Here is a 24479-nt window from a genome sequence, read left to right as displayed (position 1 = left end):
AAAAGTTATGTATGATATAAGCACCTAAGGGCCTACTGCAGGTAGCCCCCATATGGGGGGCCATTGCTGATAGTCTGGTGCTGTTTGGAGGGGTGCCTATATTTTCACTTCAAAAATTCTTAACTTGAAAGCTTGTAAGGAAAGGGGCTTGTATATCATAGATATCTTTTGTGCCTATGTATAGCTTGACTTAGTTTTTCTATGGTTGCTGTAGTCTATGGTTTGTAGGTATTGTACTTTGAAAAAAACAAAAAACAATTTACTATCAATATCAGGCTTCCATTTTCTGTCATTGAACATTCTCACAAATTGTGTCTGCTTGTGTCTCTGTTGTCAATAGATGTTTTGAGGCTGGATGTTTTAAGCAGAAGTTGCAGAGTTCACTTACTCCTCTAGATTCTGGCCTCTAAGACTCTGTCCTTGCCCCTGTACACTGTTTTGTCTCCTGAAAAGTTAGGTTCTTTCCTATTTAATCAGCAAGCTCCACACCTTCACTTGATGCTTTTTTACATGCTGTTTTTCTTTACAAAGACATTTAGAATCTATGCCTTTTACCCAAGCACAGTGTTTCTTTAAGCTTTGATTTTGATCTCCACCAAGAATTTTTGAATTGAGACCCAGTGTTTGTACACACACACACACACACACACACACGAAACAAATTTCATTAAAACTTAGCCTTAGTATCATTGACATACTCTGATCTGCCCAATTTTATTTTTCTATTTCATTTCAAAGAAAAATGCTTGTCAGGAGAGACCCAGTATATTGATTTCCTATTAGGGATCAACACTGTAGAAAAGAGTGCCTCTCGGATATTCACAGCTCGTCTTGGATTTCTACATGTGAATGGTAAAAGGCACTTTATACCAGTCACTACCACATGGTGGTCCATATAGTAGTGCTGTGTGTGGGAGGGTGTTTAGGGAAGGGGGATACATGTTCTTTTCGCCAACTCTGGGCACTTAAATAATGTGCCTCATTTCGCTTCATAACAAAGAGGACTAGAGAGAGAGGTTCCTTACCGGGTCAGATGTTAGGGAAATTTTGCCATATCCTACATATTATTCCTCTCGGTCTCGATGATTTTCACTCAGGGATCGCTTTGTTTCTCAGAGTCTCTTTTATGGGAGTTTGCAGGGTAAAAAGTATTATCATAGTAATACCAATACATCGTTTTCCTTTTTACTCTCATTTTCTCCGCGGTGTGTAGTGGGGTTTTCCATACACTCCATGACGAGTGATAGTATAATAGATTGAATTCAGTTATGAGAATCCAGCTGACTTCTTTTAAGCCAGACATTAAATTTGCAAAAGTAGAAAACATGGTTACACTTTTAGCTACATTTTATTTTGGAAAATATAATTTTCATAAGAACCTTACTATGTTAACATGTACTGTTTTTGTTATTTTCTAAACGAATTACTATATTAAAATTTTCTTAGTTTTTAGTATTGTGAGTGTGTGTGTGTGTGTGTGTGTGTGTGTCTGTCTATCTATCTATCTATCTATCTATCTATATATATCATTAAACACCAGCTCTCTTGGGTCCTCAATAATTTTTCAATGTTCAAAGAGACCTTTAGATCAAACAGTTTGAGAATTGTTGCTCTACCTACTTGTAGGGAATTGCAAACATATGCAGAAGTAGTGAAGATAATATACTACCAACACACCCATCTCCCAGCTCCAGTATCCAATTCATGGTCAATTTCATTTCATTTATACCTCTACTTCCTCTCCTTAGATTGTAGTAGAACAAATTTCAAACATCATATTTAATGCAGTTATTATTTAGTAATTTTTGTTATTCTTTAAAAGATGAGTTTTCTATTTAAAGAAAATATGATAGCAATAGCGTATGTTTTAAATATCAAAAACTAGTTAGAGTTCAGATTTCTCCTACTGTCTTATTTTTTTTAAAGGTTGATTTAAAATAAGGTCCATACTTTGAGATTGGTTGATTAAAGCCATGCTTTTTACTAATCTAACAGCCCTATCCCTGCCCCTGCAATTTGTAATTTACGGAAGAAAGGAGGTCATTCATTTGTCCTAAGGGGCACAACTTGGACTGTGCAGGTGTGTGGGCTGATATGCAGCAGTATTGGGGACATATATGAAACACTGTTGACAGGGTTTTGCTTTGAAGGTAGATCATCCTTGGTTATTTTCATATCATAGCCTCTACTCCATTGCGTGCACATTTTTGTATTTCAGTCCCTCACCTGCACTTTTTCAGGAGTGCCAATCTGTGTGTAGTGTTCAGTTGATATCTGGAAACTTCTGCAAGATCCTTAACTCCTTGATTCTGTGAGTGACTTTGAACATGGGTATACAGCGTGATTGAGAATGTGGGAATGTGAAATCATAATTGCCTCAGAAATGCACATTTAATGATGCCTGAGGGTGAGTTCTGACATGAGATCTTAGGTAGATATAAATGGGAGTGAGACGGCCACCCCTTCCATGACCTGCAGTGCTTCTGGGGTGCTTGGGAACTCGCCTGGGGAGGAAAAAGAGGCCTAGGAGTGAGAGGAGAGGATCAAGCCCTCATGAAGCCAGTGGAAGCATCTTATATAAACAAGCCTCTGTGGGATCGTAGAATTTTGGTTCTAGGGCAGGTTTTACAAAAATCAGGAGAATGAGACTGCAGAAGAACAGGGTGCAAATGAAGTCTCTACACTTTTATTTTCACATTCTCATCCTTCATGATTCAATGGCTCATTTTCTTTGCGAAGCTCCTCCCCCCCACTCTCCGTTAGATTCATTCTCTATGTTTATGTCATTTTTATGTTACTTGTTGATATTTCTGTTACAAACATAAATCACACAAGATCTAATTTGTTTTCAGAGTTGTCTTTCCCTTCTTGTGCTGCCCTACGTGGTTCCCTTTGATCCATTCTGTTAGCGGATTATTGGTGAATGTTTACCACAGGCCCAGCATGGTGTTAACCTAATGAAAGAATTACCTGGAATAAGAGTTCATGAAGGGAAAATACCTGGAAGCGAGGTGCAAGGGTCAGCCTCCTGAAACGCCCCAGGGAGGGCTTTTTAGCATGACATGGGCCCTCAGAGAAGCAAAAACCATGCCCACAGAGGCCCCTGTGTGAAGTTCAGGTTGCTCACAGAACTTGCATCAGAATCTTCAAACTCGTCAAGGCTCTTCAGTGATCATACCTTCGTAGCTACTATTTATTGAACATCTACTACTCTGTACCAGGCACTCTGTGAGATGTGCTTCACATCCAGCTGCTTTCAGGTAGCTGTTTCTTCTGCCCTGCTACCTTCTTTCTGTAGGAATTGGGCAAGTTACTTGAAGAAATGCTGTAAATTGAGTTTAATAGTAAAACTTATTATTTAGCATCATTGGAAGGATGAAACGATTATACATATACAGTGATTAGAACATTAGCTAAAATTTACTGACTGCTTACTCCTCTTTTACAGAAGAGGGATTTGATGTTCAAAAATGTTCATTGAAGTTGTCCAATGTAACATTATCTAGTCAGTGCTAAGGCCAGGACTGGAATGTCTTACTCTAAACTTCAGAACATACACACAGTATACAGTCACAGTGTGACCTCAAAGCAAGAGATTTGAAGGGCCAAGAAACTCCTTTCCCCATAATGACTTTATTTACAACACTGCAGCATGTGTTCTGTGGCATGCGGGCTTTTGCTGCCGAAAGATGATGCATCCGGTGTACAGTGTTGTAAAGGGCTATCCACTAGATCTACAGCTTAGGAGGCCCTAGTCTTGTGAGGGTGGACTGAAGGCCCACCCTTGTTCAAGCAGCTGGTGCACAAGTGGCCAGCAGTGAAAGCCAGAGAAGTGACAGCTAGGCCTCCAAATGGAAAACCCTCAAAATGGGCTTTTTCCTGAGTTCTCATCTTTCCCTTGGGACCAGATGAGTATGTGAACATTGGCTCAAGGGAGAAAGCTAGGTCGGAAATAGAATTTAGGAACCCCAGAGAAACAGTCTCTGTATTGGTGCTTGAATTTAATGAGGCAGAAACAAATGTCCGTTTAATATGTTGCATTATTTTGGTATCCCCTTAGCCTTGCAGTTCCCTCTTTCATTATCATCTTCACATCCCCTGGGACTGTGGCTTGCACATCTCCTCTTCTGGTTTGATGAATCCTGCTAGGAGTGGAGAGGGGAGGGGAGGAGACTGGGATAGCGGGTCAGAGGGATGGGTCTGGGGAAGTCAGCTGCTGCCAAAGCACCTCCCAGTAGGGCGCATAGGAAGAGTTTGATAACCTGCTGGGATCTAACAGAAGTTTTAACATGATTGTGGTGATGTGCTGAAATGAACTCCCTGTAATTCTGCCTCTTCACTCGTGGCAGGCTTGCTGTAAACAGGGTGTGTGTGTGCGCGCGTGCGCGCAGAACATACTGGACAGTCTGATGGTCTCTCTTGCTGTTCCCATCTCCATTTGAGGCTGCACAGATTAGTCTCCCTTTCATGAACAAGAGCATCCATCTTTAATATAAGGTTAAACCACTCAAACTCTTGTCTAGCTGGTAAAGGCCAGGCAGCCATTTGGATACTGTCTTCCCATTTTAAGACTGAGGTCAGACTTATGCAGTGTTTGCAGAATTTCTGTGTTTTGTTTTATGATGTTGTCTTCTTTTGTCCACCCATGAAATACTTTTATCCTTCTTGGGGGAAGAAAATAACAAACATCCTGTGCTAAATTGCAAGTTTGTTTGTTTGTTTGTTTTTCTTTTTCTCTCTCTTTTTAATATCTTTGTAGAATAGTGGTGGTGGTTTGTGTTGTTTCATAGTTCTAGTGATTTGAACATTTTACCTCGTATAATTGTTTATGTACAGCTCAGCAATGATCAGTGAAATAGGTGTTTAGCAGCATCTTGCCCTCATTTAATTTTTATTGCGTTTTTGGGTTTGCTGTAATTAAACCTGACATTCATTTAAGGAATAAGTTGTGATTTCTTTGGTCAAGACCTAGGGAAAATGACATGTGTTTGCTCTGGAAGTGAATTCTGGTGAGAACCTTTGTATCTCCCTTTCCCCTGCTCCCGCCACCACCCCCCCCTTTTTTTTTTATTTCACGAGTGAGACTGTAACTTTAAAAAGAAACTGTAGGAGCTGTTCCCCAGGTTATTCACAAAATGAGTCTTTGTCTGCTTTTTCATTCACCATCTGGTTACAAAGCTAAATTGGAATCGTCCTTGTTTTAATTATTTTCTACTTGTGTGGCCAGGAGGTTATTTGGTCTGGTGAGGTTACACTATAAGCTCGCGTTCTCATTAATACCACCGTGTCCACATCCTGCACCAGCACTGGAATGGTTAAGTTGATCCACTTGTGTGGCCAGCGCTTGATACAACACAGTGGTCACGAAAAATTACCAGAGGAAATGTGGTGTCAGTGTGTGGGTTTTTCTTCTTTTTCTTTATTTAAATCTCCAATAATATTAATTAAGTACATTTTTCTTCCAACAAAAATATGAATATAAATGGCTCAGTTTTACAAATCTTAGATTAGTGTATGGTGTTATTAAAGAAACAGTGGGTATTTTAAAAAATTGGTAAAATAAGAAAGTATTCAAAACACATTTTAAACACTCCACACTCCACAACATGAATAATGGAAATTGCGTAGTCAGGAACTTCTCTTGGTGAATCAGCCAAAAGATGTAATGCATTGCAAAGAAGTATTGTTTAATACCAGGAAAGTGGTAATCATCAAAAGATGTCTTAAAGTTTTTTTTCTTTCTTTCTTTCTTTTTTTTAAATCTTCCCTCAATTCTCCACTTTCCTGCTTCGGAGGACCACATACTTCAAAGCTTGTCAGGGTTTTAGCAGGTGACTTTATTCAAGTTCTGTGAAATATTAGGTATTGTAATTAAGTAATTGTTTCTTGAGATAGTCTGTTGAGTGCTTACATATTCACTTACATATTTATTATAGGTAATGAAACTTACATATTCATTGTCTTGTGAAATCAATAGTAGTTCTGAAACACATTATCCTCCCCACTCCCCATTTATAAAGCAAAAGAAATGTGTAGGCTAATACTGGGAAAGCAAAGCAGAAAAAGTGTCCCCCCATCCCCCAACATACCTAGAGCTCTCCATTTGAGCAAGAGTTTATGAAGATTTTATGAAATACCCTAGATTTGGGAGCATACCTCCTAAGATAAAGCATTATAACTGTATGTACTGGCATAGGAGCCAGTGACTGAAAAATTTGAAAGGCTGGTAAAAAGAAGTACTTTAAAACTAAAATCTAGTAGCTCTAACTTAGGCAGCCATACATCAGACTATAGAAAGAGGAAGAAGGTAAGAGAATTAAAGTGGGCTAGGAAAAAATGCCTCCAAAGAATGATGAGAATATTCATGTGAAACTAATTTATTGATATTTTACAGGAGAGGTTCAAATGGTTATTTTAGTTAAAATAGCAATTTGCCTCATGAGTTTAATTTTTAAGATATCTGAAAAGTAATTGCAGCTCAAACTTGTCACACAGTTCTCTTATTAATGAATTAAAACACATTGTGTAATAGTGTTAACAATAAAAAAACTCAAGTTCAAGCCAAATATTTATTCTGTTTTCATTTCATTGAACAGGCAGATCTTATGTGGAAGGAACAAAATTTAACCCATGACATCCCCATACTTCTTATGTGGAAGGAGCAAAAATTAACCCGTAACATCCCCATACTTCTAAAGGAATATTTGTTATAGTGACAGAACCCTGTACTAAGCTCTAGGAGAAGGGACTGTGGTGTTTAGGAGGAGGTTTTGGCTCGCTGCCTTGGTAGATTCCTGTTAGGTAGGTACCATCGGTCCCCTTGGTTTTCTGCCCGTCTGATAGGCCTTTCACATTGTGGCTGGGCTTGAGGGTTTCGCTTGTTTAGATCCCGCAGAGTTGGGAAATGCAACAGTCCTTTGTGTGGGTTTCCCTGAAAAACAAATCTAATTTGGGGAAATAGTTTTCAAAACGTAACATTCTTGTCTTTTTACACACACACACATTTAAAAAAATAACAGCTTTTTTGAGATGTAATCATATACCATAAAATTCACGCCTTGAAAGATATAATTTAGTGGTTTTTAGTATATTCGCAGTTATACAACCATCACCGCTGTCTTATTTCAGAATATTTTCACCACCCTTAAAGGAAACCCTATACTCATTAGCAGTCACTTCTCATTTGCTGCCTCCTCACCAGGATTTGGCAATCACTGATGTCCTTTCTTTTGCTATGGATTCGTCTATTCTGGACATTTCATGTAACTGGAGTCACACAATATGTAGCCTTTTGTGTCTGGCTTGTTTCACCTATCATAATGTTTTCAAGGTTCATCCATGTTGTACCATGAATCTACTTCATTCCTTATTCCCTCCCTCCTGTTATTTTTTTAAAATTGTGATAAAATATAACAAAACTTAGACATTTAACCATTTTTAGGAATACAGTGGCACTGACTACATTCACAGTGTTGTGCAACCATTGCTACTATCGGTTTTCCAGAATTCATTCATTTTTATTCTCCATAATATTCCGTTGTATAAATATGTTTTATTTTATTTATTCATCAGTTGATGGACATTTAGTTGTTTTCTTTTATTAGCTATTGTACATAACGCTGCCGTGAACATTTGTTTTTGTGTAAGATTTTGCCTGGACGTAGGTTTTCAATTTTCTTGAGTATATACCTAGGTGTTTAATTGATTGGTTATATGATGACATATATCTTTTATACTGTCTGTTCAAATCCTTTGCCCATTTCTAGGTTGGGTTGTTTGTCTTTTTATGGTTAAGTTGTAAGAATTCTTTATATATTCTGGATACAGGTCCCTTACATTGATATATGATTTGCAAGTAATTTTTTCCCCTATTGTCAAAGAAATAGGGATATGTTGGACGCTCTTTTTTCTCAAATCCATCTGAATGAGTTTTGGTGTTAGCAGACTAGAGGTAATTTAGCATCCACATTTGTTAGGAATGTGTAGGTGAAAGAGAAAGGAAATGGAAGTTGAGTTATGTGTTAACAGAAATGAGATTTAGAGTTGGTCCATAACATACAAATGACAGGGAATCCTGACTTAAGGGAAACATACCACCGAGGTGGTAACAGAGTTCCAACAAGTACCAAAGGAATCAGTTATTATGCAGAACATTCTGGAGAAGAGAGGAGCAGGGTTTTTGTTGTTCTTGTTGTTGAAGTCTGAGGTTATTGGTATGGGCAAACACACAAAACAAAGCTTTATGATACGACGTTTTACAATGTGGAAGTCCATAGCCCTGAAGGAAGGCTTGCTCCGTACAAGCAGAGGTGTTCTCAGAGCATGTGTAAGTCTGGACGGATGTGCAAACAGGAATTGATCTGACAGCGTGAAGACACGGCAGCCTTCTCTAATTAAAGCCTCTTGATGACATTAAACTGTGTTGCTTAATTACAATAAATCATACATTAACAGATCATGTCTCTGAAGAGGCATTGTCAGTGTGCTGCATAATGGAACAAAATTTGACCTTGTAATTGAAGGGATTCCTACGAAGTGATGGCTGTTGTCACCGAGGGGAACTTGAGCCCCCCTTGAGTTACTGTGGAATAACTCAGATCTTAGAGAATGCGTCCTGGTAATTCTGTTTATATGAAGATTTTGGATAAATATGGACACTTACTTTAAATGTGAGGACGTTTTATATACATTGAAGAGAACAGAGTTTTCATTCTCTGTTTATTTTCACGGCCACTCATTTTCTGACCCCCTCTTAATTTCCAAACTGCTTTGGGCTTGACAACTTCCTCAGCAGGTTTTGCACACCCCTTTGACAAAGTGTTTGTTCCTTTGTCTTTCCTTCAGTCAGCATTTGGAGCCCACTGGCTAGGCTACCAGATGGGTCTAGCAGGTATTGGCTGTTGTTACCAATGAGCATCTGCAAGACATTATATCATGTTCTGTTATGTCTCTCTCTTAGAGTCTTAATAATGTAATGTTTGGGGTGGTATATAACTATAGAAATAGATCTTTTTGAAACTTGACATGAAGTAACAAAATATGGGCTAATGTGGGACTGGGAAAATTCTTGTTCCTGTTCAAAACTGACTCCTACTGCCAATTAAAGAACTGGAATATAATAGCATATGACACCACCTAGGCTTATGAATGTTGCTATTAATTTATTTTCATCGGTTTAATTTTCAAAAATTAATGGTATTAAACCAGTGGGGTATATTTAATTTCTTCTTGATGCAGACTGTTAAACATTCACCAGCTCTTGATCTTACAAATGGTAATTGAAAGTTATCTCTGTAGAACTGGAGGGGGCCCAGGGATTACTCTGTCCACACCCCTCATTTTGTACATGACAGTGTTAGTGACATCAGGGTTACCTTGCTTAGGGCAGAGGTCTACTTTGAACCCCGATGTCTTGGGGCAATGTGCTCTTTATTCTGTAGTGCTGCCTGTAACACAGCATTTGACATATTTCATTATTCCTACCAGAAGTTCTCTCTCCTTTCTTTGCATCTGGGACACCATTATTCTCTTGCTTTGTTCTCTTCCTGTCTCTGACTATTCTCTAGTTGCAGGTCTTCTTTCTTTGCTTGCCTTTTGATGTTTATCAGTGTTCCTGAGCGCTTCCTCACTCATGCTGTCACTGTCCTTGCAAGAGTGTGCTGAACAACCCCTGATTCTCTATTTACAGCCTTTTCTCCAAGCCTCAGCCATTTCTATCTGACCGCCCACTGTTCCTGCTGAACAGCAGTGGTTGGAACAGGCTCTGTTTGCCCTCCTCCTCCTCCTTTTGGTAGATGTGGCTGTTCAAAGCATAGCCCTTTTGTCATCTTAGAGGAAAAGAGATTTTTCAGTGAACACCATTGAGGTGGCTGGGCTTCTGTCCATGAGACTATGAAAATGAGGGAAGAGTGAGGGAGGGCAGTGGGTAGATTGCCTCCGGGAGGAAAGATAAAGCACGTCAAGTCTAACTTTTTTAGTTATGTATTTATGACACTTTCTCCATTTACAATATATTGTTAAAAATAGGGATCCAAGGATTAAACATTTCTGCTTTTCAAATTTTGGAACAAAATACTTTTGTCAATCTCAATTGAATAATTGCTGACATTTAGGTAGAACTGTGCTTTACATTTTAAGCATACATTTAATACGTTTGTAAATTCTTACATATAATGATAGATACTAAGACTTCTATAAGGAAACCATTTTTCATGGGGAAAGATTGTTATACTAATTCTCAAATGTTGAAAACTATCCTGGAGCTTGTTAAGAACATAACGTCTCCAGTGTTCCGTTTGATCATTGGTTCACTAGAAAAATACAGGGTTATGGTTTTTTTTAAATGAATCTTTTAGGTGTAAGTTTTATGCATTTTAACACATATCCAGGATTATGTATTTTAACATGTTCTCTAGGTTAATTGTGATTTGCAGTCAGTTTTGGGAACTAGTGCTGGACTTTTACCAGGCAAGAGTTAACTTGTTTTCAGTATTGAGAGTGGTTCAGTAGGTCACAAGTAAAAATCAATTTGTAACTTTTAATCACCTCTCTTATATGTATTCCAGATAGTGAGGGAACTCATTCAGTGTGCCTGTGAAGTGCCTGGCGTGTCCTTTCCTCTTTGTATGTGCCTCCTCCTTTAGTTCTTTTCAAGTGAAGGAAGCAGATACATAGTAAGGTTACACAGGCTGGTTTCCGAGCTTAATTCTGATTCTGTGACTTATGTGACATGAATGTTTGCTTTTTATTTTTTGGGCCTGTAATTTACCTACTACATGGGAGTAATTATGAGCACTTAGTCTGGTGCTAGTTTTGATTCCTTGAGAGGATGTGCCAACCCCCAGGCTGTGAATTCTACGCCTCATCTTGCTTTGAATGGTCTTTTTAGTGGGTGAATATTAGAAGAGCTATTGAACTGATATGCAGGAAACTTGTGATTTATCTCAGATAAACTTCCATTCGTTTGACTTAGTGGTGTTCTGTATATTTCTTAACAATTTTAGCCTGATATGGGAGGTAGATTTATGATGTCAATGTCATGATCTTAATTCTAGTCCATCTTTTAGTTCCTTCCAGGTCAGAAATGTATTTTGTTTCCTTTGCAGTGGGAAAATGTGTGAATGTCAGATGGTTTTAGATGATACTCTCAGGTCTCAGATGATATTGTGACCTGTCCAGTCCCGAAGTCACCTGCGGATGTTAACTGACTTTTGTATCCAAGCCATGCATTGGGACTAGTCTGCCTCTCTATGATAATTTAAACCCAAAGTCCTGACCACCTTGAGGCAGTGCTGGTGTACTTTGTATAAGCCCAATGACGTTTACCTCTAAAAAAAAAAAGTGAAAGAAAAGAGACTGCAAAGGAAGTCTTTTCTTTTGTACCCACGCTGTTCTTCCTGTCGACGAGATGTTAGAAAAAGTGTCATTTTTACAGTTATGTAAAAGTTCTTAATGGTTTCTTCGGTGCAATTTTGAGATGTTTCCTTGTTGATGAAATATTCATGCAGAACTAGTTCCCTCTCCCTGGCCTGTTTCTTCTCTTTTGTTATATGTATCTATTACTTACACGAGTGAGTCTCCCTCCTATGTCTTTTCCACTCATGTACTCTTTGAGTGGAAAATTAAAAAAAAAAAAAAGTGGTTCTTAAATATAGTTATGATATTTTGGAAACAGCAGATGTAAGATCTACAAAGACTCCCTTAAGCCTTTGTAGAGGCTTTCAGTTTCTCTACAGCATATAGGGGAGTGGCCACAGTGTGTGGCTGGCCCCAGCTTCACCTCTCACATTTGCCAGAAATACTGCCTGCTCTTAGTAGGCCTGTCACAGTATAGGTGCTCAGTAAACAGGACTTACCACACTTTATTGACTGGACCTTCTATTTTGTCATAGAAAAGTTTATTTTACGTGTAAAATGTCTTCTTTGGGTCATATTGTACTCCAAGAATTATTGAAGGGATGCCAATTAATTTTGCCACTGATTGCTGAATTAGTCATTATTCTTTAGTTAACAGAGATGAGAAATCACATTGATGAAAGGCTGGTTTGGAACAGTGCCCAGGCACAGGCAGAATCACAGTCTACTCATAGTACCTTCATTGATAGATACTCAATAAATGTCTCAATAAAATGAAATTACATAATTAAACACTATCAGGTTAGTGTACTATTGAGAATGTCTAAGCTAGGAACTGCAGAAAGAGGAAGAGCATAATCTGGTACAGTTGATACCCTATTTTGTGTTTGATTTATTTAAAGTAGCTGTTTATGTTACATGTGTAATTTATTTTCAACTTAGAACATTTAGAAACTCTGGATGCTAATAAAAGAAAATAAAAAACAGCAACATTTGTACTGCTCTGATAATCAACATTTTGTGTTGATCAGTTTTCCTCTTACTTTCATCCAGTAGGCTGAAAACCTGAAGAAACAAAACTGAAAACAATCCCCAAAGCATATTGCACATACTGCTTCACTTCAGGTCTTGTTTTAAAATAATTTTCTGCATCTTTCTTTGTAACTGGCTGTATAGTGTTCTACAGTGCAGCTGAATTGAATAACTACAAGCTCCCTCCCCTAAGCATTGTGTAATATGACCCCCACCCCCTACCCCTTTACTGTGCCTGTTTAATCTCTGGAACAACCCCAACCCCAGAAAGTAAGTGAGGATGTGGGAGCCTGAGGCAGAGCAGACGCACACTCAGGACAGTCTGACACCCTAATCTTCAGCTAGCCCAGCTCACTCTGTTTCCTGCTAGAATTTATTAACACCTGGCTTGAGGATAAAGTCGTGAGTGTCCTCAAAGTTTAGTGCATCTTCGTAGTTATCTCCTTAAGATAAAAAGAGCTGAATTACTTGGTCCCAATATACACTAAAAAAAAAGTCTTCTGAGAAATTTTACCTTTTACATAACTCTTAAAATTCATTGAAGTGTCCTATGACGTTTTTGAGTTTGTTAAAATTATAGAAAAAAGATGGTTTTTATTGACAAAGTGTTTTCATAGGATTATTCAAATAACCTCTCCTACTTCAGAATGAACATTACTATGTACCGTGACCTTTCTCCACCCCAGTATTTAATTCGTGTCCATATTTGCCCATTATTAGGGTATTTGGTACTAGTACTGAATTAGTCAATCATTATTTAAATGCTTTGATTTCAGAGTTTATTTATGTCCACATTCTTAGGCAGGTAGACTAATGAGGATTGTTTGGTAATAGTGGTTTTAGTTGTGTAGTTCTAGTCTCAGATTTGAAAAAGTGCTGTTATGAATGCTTTTCAGCTTTGGTTTTGTGATTTCTGGGATTTTTTCACTTAACTTCAAAGGAAGGGTGTCATTATGTTCTCCTCAAATGTAACCGGGTCAGCTTCATAATTTTGGTGGCATTATTATTGCCGGTGGAATTTATAGAGGGTGAATATCATTTTTAAAAACTGCCCCAAAGCTGGATTGAGGTTACATTAAAAAGCTGGATGTGTGTTGAGAGTTTGGTCATCTTTTGGTGTAAAATAAGGCTTTGTACATCAAAGAGCCCCGTGCAAAGTATGACCCCCTCAGTCTTTGGAGGGGTAGGGGGAGCAATTTGGTATCTTGTCACTGTCCCCTCCAACAGTTAGCAGATGTTCTGTGAGTTAATGTTGCCCTTCAGTTATCTTTGACAGAAGCAGGGTCTGGTTAAGATCAAATTGTTTAATCTAATGCACGTTGATTTTGGCATAGTAATCAGAAGTCTGTAAGGCAGCTAGACAAGGAAAAGCCGGTGGTGGATTGTTAGATTAAAAAACAACAATTACTAATTGGAAAATAGCTTTGGTGTCCTTGACTCTTTTTATACCCATTCGTTCTGATATATGCTGCTTTTAGATTTACCTGGGATGACCTTTTAAATAGCTTCCGAGTATTAAGCTACATGCTGCTGACCTTGCTGATCTGGGCATTAGAGTTAGTGCTAGACATTTTTTCAGACCTCCAGGGAGGTCATGGAGACACATAACCATTTGGTTGTTTCTGCAGCTATATGACAGGTATACGACAGCTCACTGTTTGGCACTTGTCCTGGAGCTTCAGTTTAACTTAATGTTTACTTAATGCATGTAAATTACAGAGTCGAATGCAAAATTTGCTTGAGTTTTAGGGGAAGTACATGATATTGTATCACACTTCGGAGTAAGTGATGATTTTCTAGTTTCCACAGGTGGCTGCATAACTCAGTTTCATAGTTCACTACTAAGTAGTGGTCAACCCTAAAGCAGTTTTGGAAAATAGATGAAAGAGGAAGATGTTCATTGATTCTCTGTTATTTTTATTATGTGGGTGGTGCTCAAGTATATAATTTCCTCTCTTCCATTCTGTCATATTCCGTTGTAACAAAGAATAACACACTTTGGCATATAGAGATTTCCCTGGTTAACACTGGGTTTAGGAGTGAGCGTGGAGTATGTGTAGCTCTGGCTGACTCAGCTGTTATAATGGAAAAGAGAATTTGTTTTTGGAAAGGAGTGTTTGAAAGTCTGACAGCTTTCTGCTGTCTTCTTAAACATGATGTTACATATACAGTCCACCCATTTAAAGTATACAACTCAGTGATTTTTAGTAAATTCTCAAGATCATGAAATCATTACCATAATCTAATTCCAGAACATTCTCAGCCCTCAGTCTCTCCAGTTTTAGAAGTAAGTTGTCTATGACAGTTCACAGTTCACATAAATATAGATTATTTAGTGTTGATTAGAGTATTTTGGTGGGTTCTATCCTACCAATTGATAGCATTGCTTTTTATGTTATATTTTTATATAGTCACTGAAGAAAATTTTAATCTGAGGTTGTCTGCCTCCCTCTGTTATTAAGTTTTATGCAACAGTCAACTCTTAATCAGCTATAATTGTTTTTAACTCTATTTTAACGCTTGGGATATATATGTATATGTATATATGCATATATGTATATATACATGTATATAAATGAATGATTTTATTTAACTTAAGCTTCAGAAATGCTGCCAATAAATATAACAATATATTTTTAAAGACTTGAATTAATTGCTTATCATCTTCTATGTTTAACATGGATATTTGAGGATACATTTTAAACTGTTTCTCCCAAAGCCTAATTTAATTAGAAAAGTAAATTTGCTGTTGTTGCAAAAATTACAATACGCACGTCAAATGTGATTTCTTTCTGTATAGCCATTCTCGGTAATTTGTTTTTGTTTTGTTGCTGCAGCTGTCTTCTAGGCTCAGGGATTGTAGTTGGTGGTGGTTCTTCCTGCTTTCTTGCTGCACTTGCCTGAAGTTTTTAGAGTAGGTTCTTGTCTTTCTAAGTTTTAGAGTAGAGACTTAACACACTGCTTATCATCTCTATGTGTAGACAGGTTTCTTTCAAAAGCCTTTTTCAATGTACCCTAGAGTAGATTCAAGAATGCAGTATGGGTTCATATTCTTAACCAAGGATGTGTATCTGAACCCCTTGTGGAACTACAGAAATTCACTGCTCTGAGCTCTATCCCCTAGCTACTCTGGTTTGTAATAACTAACTGGAGCAGAGGCCTGCTGCCATCACTGGAGCTGCACTCCAGTTTGAGAACCATTGTAAATTGGTGTGTCTTTGAATTGAAAGTCTGACCAGTTTATCTTTGTCTAGTCATTGTATTCTTTCTTGTCTTTTGCCTACAGACAGACAGTATATGAGAAAGTAGTTCAAGTCCTTTTTGGGGAGGTTATGATTCAACTGAAATTTATAATTAATATGTAGGTGACATTTTGTTTAATATTGTGTTTTTGGGAATGAAATAAGACCATCTGCATTTTATAAATTTTATAGCTTTTATAAATTCAGTCTTCCTTCAAATACAAATTCTGACTTTCTTCTCTTTAGAAGGAACTTTTCTGAAGAGGATTTTCATTTTCTTCAGTTTTCTTAGAATATTACAGTAAGGTTCTGGTTTAACATATCCCTAAAGTTGCTGTGTTCTGTTTGGAGCTCATTGAGCCTTGAGGTAGACTAGAAGGCTGAGCTCCACCTCACTTTGGTAGGTTGCGTTGGGACTGCTTGGATTTGAACCTCTCCTCTGCCACTTGCTGTGTAATTTGGGTCAAGGTAGCCTTTCTTTCATGGGGTTGTTCTGAGAATTACTTGTGATACATGTAAAATATATTCAGTAGATGTTTATTGTTTTTGTTGTTATTCAGCTGGTTTGTATTTGAAATGATGAATTTTTTATTAAGTGAATTTCCTATCTGGTGATACTACATTCTGTTTGTTGTCAGATGTAGACTGGAAGCTTTGAAGAGGTTCATACTCTTTCCATCCTGTTAAATGTGCATTGAAGCATCTATTTGGTGAATGTTACACTGGCGGTATAAAGGAGTTTAAATGTGCTTCCTAAAGAACCTGGCTTACATTAATGTATTCATTTATTCACTAGGAGAGTAGTTCATTTTTTTATTACTCAGTAGCTTATAGCAGGTGTTACAAACTCCTGTTGTTAACACTAATGGCAATCAACGTTTAGCTTTTTTTCTTCACTGTCTACTGTCTTGTGGTTTTCCACCATTTATTCTTAATTGTCATGTATAGTGGAAGTAATTAAATCCACGAGTCTCCTCCTCTTGTTATATATGTTTGCACTCCTTTTAAGTTTTCTTGGCTTTCCCAGATTCTGGATTTAATTAACATGCTGATGGTTCTCTGGTTTTAGGGCAGATTAGTCAGCTTTGGTGTGGCTTTTTTCTTTCCTTCCTGCTTGTCTGCATTTGGTTGATGCACCTGGGTACATAACTCAAGAAAATAATTTCCCTTCCTTTCTCTGAGAGAGGGGATGTAGAGCCATCATTTAAAGAAACCTTCCTGGCTACTTCCACAAGCATTGCTTAATTTCATTTGTCCTGAATATACCCCAGTGGACTTAAGCATTTGGATGTTTGTAATTCGAAATAGATTTTGAATATAGTGGTCAAAGTTATGTAATTGAACTATTTTATATCAGAAAAAAACCAGGTAGAGTGATTTTCTAAAGCAGTTTTTGACTCTCTTAACCTGAGATATTAGGTGATTAAGCAATCTGAGTACATGAGAACGTGTTATGTACCTAAACATTCAGTAGCTGCTATATTTAAGGATTTGGGATTTAGAATTTTACTATAAATTATGTGGAGAATTAGGATAAGGGGGAAAGAAGAGATCAGGGAAAATGTTATTCTAAATCTTTTCAGGATAAAAAAAGGGAATATGTTGATATAAGGCAAGATTTAATGAAAATACATGTGGAGGGTGTGGAGAGAAAGTCAGAAGAGCATGCCTGGTTGCTTATGAGAAAAATGGTTATTTTATTTGAAGCAAGCAACCATTCTTCTAAGTATTTTAACCTTTAAGCTTTCAGAACCCATTTTGCCTTCCCTGATTATTCGTGTGGCTGGTGAACATTTGTGAGATGTTTCTGTTCCCATCATATGCTTTTTAGATTCCTGGGTATAGCAGGTAATGTTTTATTTTTGAGGATGTGAATGAAAATGAGACAGAATGAGACATTGTTCACCATAAATACCAATGATTTGTATATTTTAATTCTGTTAGGGTTTAAAAATCTACCCTTCGTGCATGTTGGTGGTGGCTTGAAATCCATTTTACAGGATGAGGAAGTTTAATTATTCCTCTCAAATATGCTATTTCTCTGAATTTTCATTGTAGCAGATTATGGGGTCAGGGGCTAGTCAGTATTTTCCTAAAACATATTTTGGGAACTTGCATTGACTGGTTCAAACTTTTCATAAATTCACAGAAATGGTTTAAAGTTTTAATTTGATTTTATATTTTCTTCCAGATGTTAAGTGGATTTTCTTTCTTCTTTTTAGTTATATTTGAAAGGGCAGAGAGAATTGCTCTTGCTTTCTTCTCAAGTATAAAAATGTCAAACTCGAAGTTATCCTTTATTCTTCATTGAAACCATTAGAGGGTAAAAAGCCTACAATCAAGCCTTTGCAGATGGGAACAGTGAACAGCTAGATGAGAAGCAGCTGTACTAGGAGGATTGGGGTGGGAAGAGCTCACCAGAACATGCTTTGCAGCTGAGGTTTAGCATTTACTATTTACTGCCTCGTTGGGTGGGTGGTTGTGGGAGGACTTAAGCCAATTAATTGGATAGAAAATTATTTAACATATTTCAGTGGAAGAGGCAAAACATAGTATACCGTCTGAGGCACACAGAATGGAAGTTGAAGTTTAAGACTCCTTAATTAAGGCCGTGAACTACAGGCACACAGTTTAAAAGATTTTTTTCAACTTAATAGTGTGTGTATTAGGGATAGAAAACATTTCCAGTGAGATTCCTTAGACCACATTGTAATTCTTCTTTGAATTCCTCTTTGACCTTGCAGTTTATGGTGCGCTGCTTATCATTTTTCTTTTTTAAAAAGGTGGATCACAACCATGAGGTCACAGCTCATTTGTGGGTGATGTGGTAGATTAGGACTGGTTAGTTCTGAAGGACTTAAATAGTTATTTTAGCTTTTATTCTCCAATTCAAGATGGTAGCTTTTTTTGGTAATGGGAGATACTGAACAAAAATGTAAAAACGTTTCATCTGGGAATGGAATTTTGTGGGAGGGTACATTTTTAGTGTCTGCATCCACTGCCACAACCACATTGTGTGCCCCAGTTAGGTGCGTATGAGTGAAACAGGCCTAACTGGGTTATCCAGAGAGAATGAGCAGAGAGACGTTTTCAGTCAGAACTATTTTCAGGTTGGAAAATTCCTATTTCTATTTCCAGGGTTGTTCAGTCTGGAGGTAGAGTACAAATTAAAGAGCACTGTTTTAGAAGTGGGATTGGGTTTTGGCATTGGCAGCTCGATAATTGCAGTTTTGGCGAAAGATCACTGATAGGTTTTGGCTTGCCAGCCACGAAGAGCTTCTGAGGAAACACTGGAGAAAAAAAGGAAGGGATGCTATATATGGAAGTCTAAACTAGACAGGAACCAGTAAGCCCTCCAGTTCTCCAACTAGGCTGTAGTTTGTTTATATCAGTGAGAGTGAGGGAAAGCCGATGATCTGGTGGATCAACACCAGCAATTTCTTATTCTGGCCTTCATCTTGTTGCATACGTCGTCTTTTCTAGCTAAAATCCTTACCTGTTGTGTTTTGGAGACACAGCGAGCATCTTTTAAATGTGTTTACAATGACCGAAGTTTCTTCTCACACCTTGACCCCTGAGCTTTTGTCACAGATGTCATATCTGGTCATCATTAGTTTTAGTGACCTTATATCATGCATTAGATGATAAAAATTACAGAGATTATTTTAGAGAAGGTAACAGGGCTCATTATCTGACAGCTGAACATTAGATAAGTCTACTGGATTATTTGTTCAAGCGGACGCACACATCTGTTCTAAGAGCTAGCGTTTAGGAAGATGAAGCAAACTGTAGGCATGAGCAGAGGCACATATCTGTAAAATCACAGAATGCACTGGGAGGCCATTATATATGATTACTTTTCTGCTTTCTGCTGTATATTGACCAGACACCTGAAGTGACCATGTTATGTTTTGCTGTATCTATGATGAAGGCAGGCTGCATGTCTTCTGTTGTATCTCATTCAGTTTCTCAATATTTCTATCTGGGCACTTTCATCAAAACATGTAACTGCCTGACAGATACTCCTTAAGTAATAACATGGAGACTACCCATATAGCTAGTGGGGAAACTTTGGTGTTACTGGCCCGTGATACTCAGTAGGTTTTCATGTTTTAAAATGCCTAAAATAAGAAATAACCAGATGACATCTGGGACATAGTTTTCATAACCTGAACATGAGTGAATTTGGTCACCGGTTGTTTATATTGCCATTACTTTTAACCAAGTTACGGGCATTGTTGGGTCTTCACATATTGCAGTTAACTCCTTTTTAAGCAAGATTCACAAAGACTATTTCAATGCCAGATCATATTGTAAAGTTATTTTGAATAAGCCAAAGGCACAGAAATGAAGCAGCAGGCTGTAAATTTAATATTAGTGAAACAAATATTTGTCGTGGCCAGAATTTCGTGTTTTCGTGCAAAATAACTACCAAGTGTTTTACGGGAAAAGTGGCCCCCAAGTAGATGAAGTTATGTTAGGTCCACTAGGATTAGAAAAGTGGCCCCCAAGTAGATGAAGTTATGTTAGGTCCACTAGGATTATCTATTCCAGGGCAACTGAAGGCCGTGCAACTGGACTTAAAAGAAAATTCAGAGCAAAATGTTGCTCTCTTGCAGCACGAGTATGGGATTGTGTCCTAGTTAACGGACAGTAGTGTTTTCAGTTTTAGTGGCATATAACGTAATGGTGAATTTCATACTTAACACCATTACTTGAAAGTACCTTTTTGGTGAAGGAAGAGGATAAGCTTTAACACTTTGGAGTGTTTGCTGGGCTTCTCAGTGATGCAGAAACTCGAACTCCCCGCAGGAAGCTTACCGTCTAGTAGAGGAGCCAGTCATTGATTATAATCTCTGAGTAAGACTATTCCTCTAATAAGCAAATAGCATACAAATACTCAGATAGAGTTTGAGGAAAACTTTTATGAGATGAAGAGAGACATTTTCAGTTGATACTTGAAAAGTGAATATAGATAATTAGGGGAAAAACTCATATAGAGTTTGGGCAGAACTCCAGTTTTGTGCCCAAGGATAGCTACCAGGTGGGGATTGTTGTGTTAACTAGTTAGAGGAAACCTTTCTTCTAGCATGGGGTAGTCTAGTGCCGTGGAAGGACATTGAAATAATGAAACAGGAGGTCTGGATCTCATCCCTGCCTTTCTCACTGGAGTTCCAAACAAGTCTTTCTGACCATTATTTAGGCTTTCCCATTCTTCAGTGTCATATGTAAATTTTGGTTCAAGTGTGTAGTATTCTGGCAATAGAAGGAGGTGCTTTTGTATCACACAAGCCTGGTATACTGTAGCCTTGGAGAAGCAGCTCTTTTCTGGGGGCCAACCCTATTCACCATTACTTTTACATTTGCTGATTTTTTTTTTAAGTGACCACTTTGTGGGTTAAACTTGGAAGTTATTCTAGGCTTCTGAAAAGTTGCTGTGTGGTCCTTCTATGCACACGCTTTTGTGCTGCATTATAAATGGGATGTTTTGGCATCAGTAGCTGCTTCATTTGGCAGGGAGAGGGACAGACAGCCTGAGTGCTTTCCCTGGTGATTCTTCCAAGCTTTCACCAGTCCTCACTTCTGCTGATCACTTCTCAGGAGATTCTCTCTACAAACTAGTTTGGGATTGGCTGGAGAGTTGGTAAAGAAGAGCTAATATTCCTGTATATGTCCTTCTTAAGAGGAAAATTACTATGCTGAATCTGAGGCCATGAAGTATTTAAAGTCTGTGTTGATTTTCTTTTCAACCCCCCACCCCCTTTTTTTTTCGTGAATAGTTTCCCTCATTTCTCTCAGAAGTAGCAGAGGAACTCGGCTCTGTCTACCACCTCCACATAGCAGAGAACAGGCAGCATAAACCTTTGTCTTTACTGCCAGCTTATCTTCCCAGCTCCCTTCCTCTCTGAAATGCTATTTGTTTCTTACACTTAAATTAATTCATTGATGTGTAATTCTTTGTAACAGAAAACATTAAAGATTGCTGTAAATCTTGAGTAGTCATGCTTAGTTTAGATTCCTGCAAGGCTATAGGTTTTAACAAGTAAAGCTCTCTCTGGATTGTTAACAAAAAAGTCTCTTTAGATTCCCTTTCCCTCAACCCCCATCTCCAGTGTTAATGTCACATAGACCTGTGAGTCTTTTCGTAGTAACACATGTACTGTCACTGTAGGTGAAAAAATATTTTTCTGGCTCAGATATAGACTCCTAAAGAAACAACCCTGAGGAGGCACACACCAGGCTCTTGCATTTTCAGGAATCAGTGAGTGGTGTCAGAGATCTAGGTCTGGAGTACAGAGGAAACTGCGGCACCTTTGGGTTTCCTTCCCTCCCGGTCTTTGTTAGCTCCTTTCTCTCAACGTGCTGTATACACAAAGTTGTCTGAATGTCTATTTAGTAGTTTGCTTGGCAGACCTATAATGTAGGGAGCAGCAGTTGAAAGGTAGCATGCAGCTATCTTTTTCCCCCCTTTCAGACATGAATATAAGTCAAAATTCACTGTACATAGTCATTGAATATGCTAAGTAGAGTATGTTTTGCCTATAAATTTTGTGTAGCACAGCAGAGGTCACTTGCAAAAGGCAACTTTATTGAGATACATTAATATTTCCTTTTTATTGCCAAACAGTTCCATTTATGGATAGGTCATACATTTTGTCCTTTCATCAGTTGATGGGCATTTGAGTTGTTTCCACATTTTGGCCATCATGAATAATGCTGCTATGAACATTCATGTACAAGAATTTTCGTATTAACATATGTTTTCAATTGTGGGTGGAATTGCTGGGTCACGTGGTAACTCTGCTGAACCTTTGAGGAATATAGCCAGACTCTTTTTCAAAACCAATGTACCATTTTTCATTATCACCAAAATGTAAAAGAGGGATCCAGTTTCTCTACACCCCTGCCAACACTTAGTATTGTCTGTCTTTTTTGATGATAGCTATCTTAGCGGGTATGAAGTGGTATCCCATTTGGTTTTGATTTGCATTTCCTTAATGACTAATGCCGTCGAGCATATTTTCATGTGTTTATCATTCATATGTATATCTTAGAGTAGAAAGCTTGAGATTAATTTGTTCATCCTACCTGGTACCTCAGAGAACGTTTCAGCACTTTTAACAAAATTTAAAATTTAAGGAAGATTCAAATAATTTAAATTTCTATGTTAGTGCTACATCTGAAAAGAGCAGTTTGAAGATTGAAAAAAAAAGCTTTATTTGGGAAAAGAATCATTATCCATGAAGGGCTGTTTTTGAATAATAAAATAAACAAAATCCTATCCCCTAAATATAGTGCCCTTTGATACAGGTAAATTAACAATTAAAATCCTAACAATCCATTGTAGGCTTAGAAGGGAAGGACCTATTACATTAAATGATCCAGTTCCTAACGTGCATTTAATGTTCCTATTTATTGAGAAGTCAGAACAATAATAAAACCCTCAACCACTTTGTCACTCCACACTCAACCCCCAAGATTTCAATACAGAAACAAACATCTTTTCAGCCAAAACAATTTTCTCTTTCTAGGCAAACACATAATAAGCTTTGAGAGATGGTACTTTTGCATCAGCTTAAGAGTTTGACCCACTATTGTTGACCTACTCATGTATCCCTACTTCCTTAGTGGGAGACTCAGCGAACTGATTATATATTCCACAGTAAGAGAAAAACAAATGATAAAAGTATTCTGCCATTCATTTCCCTTCAACATCCTCATATACAGCTTAAGATGGCATTCCCCTCTGTTCTAGCATATTCCAACATATGCATGACAGTGTTCAGCAGTGAAGTATTTCAACTAATCCCTGGAACCTATCATTTTATGTGGTGAAGAGGACTTTATTGATGTGATTAAGGTAAGGATCTTCAGATAGGGAGATGTGAACCTGGATGATCCAAGTGGGCTCAATCTAACCACAAGGGTCCTTATCAAACAGAGGTTGGCTGATCAGAGACAGAAAAGATGTAAAAACAGAACAGAGAGATTGGAATGACTTTTTGAAGGTAGACGAAGGGGCCACAAGCCCAGGAATACAGGCATACCTCAGAAATGGTTCCAGATGACCGCATTAAAAGGAGTATCATAGTAAAGTGAGTTGTAATCTTTTTACTGGTGGGGGTCTTGTCTTCAGTTTGTAACAAATGCAACATCTGTGAAGCATACCAAAAGCCAAATGTAATAATACAAAGTATTGCCTGTATAGGCAATCGCCAGAAGCTGAAAAGGGCAAGGAATTGGGTTCTCCCCTTAGAGCTTCCAGAAAGAAGAAACCAGCTTTGCAAACACCTCCACTTTAGCCCAACGAAACTGATTTTGAACTTCTGACCTCCAGAACTGTAAAAGAATAAATTTGTGTTTTAAGACACTAGTTTGTGGTGATTGTTAACAGTCGCAATAGGAAACTAGGCTAAATGTTTTCTTTGTTCCTTTGTCTCTCATTAACATGGAGTGGGGAGTAGACATATGATGTTGCTGCTGCTGTTGACACTCATTAAAAACTTTATGTGCCAGACACGGTGTTACATATGCCGTGGGCATTCATTTTACAGTTAAGAAAAACAGGCTTGTATAGGTAAAGTAAATTCCTGAAGATCACACAGGTAGTAAGTAGCTCCAGACTCCATGATTTTAATCAATAGAGTTTTTATAGGAGTATTAGGGGTTCAGCTTGAATTTGTTAGCAAGGTGAGTTAACTTTTCTCTTTGACCCTTATTATTTTTAGGATGAAAAAAGAACTGTATCACCCTAAAGTGTTGAATATATTGAATGTGACATATACAGTTTTTGCCACATTATCTGTGGAATTTAGCCAGTAATTTAGTAAGGAAACCATATGATACATA

The 24479-nt window shown here is 37.8% G+C and overlaps 1 protein-coding gene across 1 annotated transcript in view; it reads left to right on the top strand.

Moving 5' to 3' along the window:
* JARID2 (jumonji and AT-rich interaction domain containing 2) overlaps positions 1-24479 on the top strand; it is a 239940-nt gene that overhangs the window by 63244 nt on the left and 152217 nt on the right. The window lies entirely within an intron of this gene.

The sequence above is a fragment of the Pteropus vampyrus genome, unplaced genomic scaffold, assembly GCF_000151845.1.
Source record: "Pteropus vampyrus isolate Shadow unplaced genomic scaffold, Pvam_2.0 Scaffold80, whole genome shotgun sequence".
NCBI lineage: Eukaryota > Metazoa > Chordata > Mammalia > Chiroptera > Pteropodidae > Pteropus > Pteropus vampyrus.
The sequence above is the reverse complement of the archived record's forward strand: the minus strand, read 5'-3'. Positions and strand labels throughout refer to the sequence as shown.